At 46.2% G+C, this 2,500-nt stretch overlaps 1 protein-coding gene across 1 annotated transcript in view; it reads left to right on the forward strand.

Annotated features, from left to right (window-relative positions):
* cdkal1 (CDK5 regulatory subunit associated protein 1-like 1) overlaps nt 1-2,500 on the forward strand; it is a 241,882-nt gene that overhangs the window by 147,776 nt on the left and 91,606 nt on the right. The gene's annotated exons all lie outside the window — the stretch shown is intronic.

Genomic DNA, 2,500 nt, shown 5'->3' on the forward strand with positions numbered 1-2,500 from the left:
CACTGGCGCTTTCCTGAATGGCCTTGAGGCGTGTTTTAGTGGCTGTAGCGTATTGTAAGTCTAGTATGTACTAGTATGGTGGTTGTGGTGCACCCTGAAGTAGAAATATACACCCTAGGTGGTTGGGTATGAGTACTTGCATGTGACTTTGGGAGGTTTGGACACTTTATGCTGTCACCAACCAGTAGAGCAAAGAATTTAACATCATCTTCTGTGGTGTTCATTTATAAGACATCCAGGTAATAAAATGTTTTAAAAGGTTTATTAAAATCACTGGGCTATTAAAGCAGAATTAACAAGACGTTTCGGTGTTCATCCAACCCCATCGTCAGCAGCTGTACAGATATGATAGGAAGTAACTCAACAAAAATACAATGCCAGCCTTGTATCTGTAGAGACAGCCTTATGTCTGTAGCCTCCTCTTAAGGCAGCCTTATGTCTGTAGCCTCCTCTTAAGGCAGCATTGTGTCTGTCGCCTCCTCTTAAGGCAGCATTGTGTCTGTAGAGACAGCCTTGTGTCTGTAGCCTCCTCTTAAGCCAGCCTTGTGTCTGTAGCCTCCTCTTAAGGCAGTCTTGTCTTAAGGCAGCCTTGTGTCTGTAGCCTCCTCTTAAGGCAGCCTTTTGTCTGTCGCCTCCTCTTAAGGCAGCCTTTTGTCTGTAGCCTGTCATGGGTAGTAAAAGGTGATTGTTGTCGAGGAGCAGAACCCACGCAGTGCAGAAGCCTGTGTGACCTTTGTGCTCATGGGTCAGAGGAGGCTGCTGTTGGAACTGGACACAGCGGGATTACATGTCCTAGAAACAGACCTCAGGAGACATGCAGGGGTGTCAGATCGCCCCTCTGTCCCCCCCCCCCCCCCCCCCACACACACACACACACACACACACACACACACACACACACAGAGCGAGCATTGACTTACCACTCTTCTCACTTTGTGGGACAAGAGCATATGAGGTACTACTGTGGTGAGTGATTGAAAGTTTGTGCGTGTGCAAGAATGTGTCATGAGCTGAGAGCAGCAAAAACAACTTTGTGTGTGTAGTAGTAGTAGTGTGTGTGTCTGTGTGTATGTAGGAGTGTGGATGTGTGTGTCAGGGTTGAGTGTTTTGAGTGAGTAATGCTGCTGTGTGTGTTTGCTCTCTCTCTCTCTCTCTCTCTCTCTCTCTCTGTGTTTTGTTAAGGAAATGGCTTGTAAGTGACTGTGTAGATGTGTGTGTGTGTGTGTGTGTGTATGTCTTTACTGCCTGTGTAGTATGTGATATAGTGAAATGTGAGTGTGTGTGTGTGGTATGTGAACGTGTGTGACGACTGTGTGTGTGTCTGACCCTGCCTCGAAGTTCAGTTGGAGTGTGTCTCAGAGTGTGTGTGTCCTGTAAGAGGGCCGTGTGTGTGAGGCCCTAATTGCACCACTTGCCTGCTTCCCGGGTACAGCAGGAAACCTGGCTCTAACACACACACACACACACACACACATTCAGAAACAGAAGCACACACTCTGGTGGCGTCCAAACAAGCCTTTTGTCCATATGACAACCCATTTTTGAAAACTTTAGATTACGTTGCAGAGCGGACAGGCCAAAAACGATGATGACACTGAAATGAGGACACTGCCCCAACTCTTTCCAATCACCTTTCATTCTCCATGAAGGCTGAGCTGCAAAGAAGGGTCTTGGCTTGTGACTGCGTTTCTCACTCGTTCTTGTGTTTTCGTGTGGACATGGATGATCTCGTGTTGTCACGTGGATGATCATCTGTGTGAAAAGGCAAAACGAAATACATTGTCGTCAAAGCACTCCGTTGTCGTGTGGACGACGTTTCAGAAGCTTGCACACACACATACTCACTAACCCATCCCAACACACACACAGACTGAAACACATTTACAAAAACAAACACACACACATACATACATACTTACAGAAACAGACGCAGACGCACCGAGGAACATTTAGAAGCACATAAACACACGCATGCCCTAACAAAAGCATACACACACAGACTGAATTTTTTTTGCGGAAGCACATAAACGCACACACACCTCCAGAAGCACAGAAACACTCAATCACATACACTAAAAACACTCTACACGAGCACACATACACACACTTTTAGAAGCACACACACACACACTCTTCCAGAAGCACATAAACATTGAAACACATACACTTTAAACACTCTACAGAAACACACACACACACACACACACACACACACACACACACACACACACACACACACACACTCTCTCTTCCAGAAGCACACACACACACACAAACTCTTCCAGAAGCACATAAACACACACACACAAACTCTTCCAGAAGCACATAAACACACACACACACACACACACACTTCCAGAAGCACACACACACACACACACTTCCAGAAGCACATAAACACACACACACACTTCCAGAAGCACACACACACAAACACACACACACACACTTCCAGAAGCACATAAAACACACACACACTCTCTTCCAGAAGCACACACAC

This window comes from Clupea harengus, chromosome 11 (assembly GCF_900700415.2).
Source record: "Clupea harengus chromosome 11, Ch_v2.0.2, whole genome shotgun sequence".
NCBI classification, from domain to species: Eukaryota; Metazoa; Chordata; class Actinopteri; order Clupeiformes; family Clupeidae; genus Clupea; species Clupea harengus.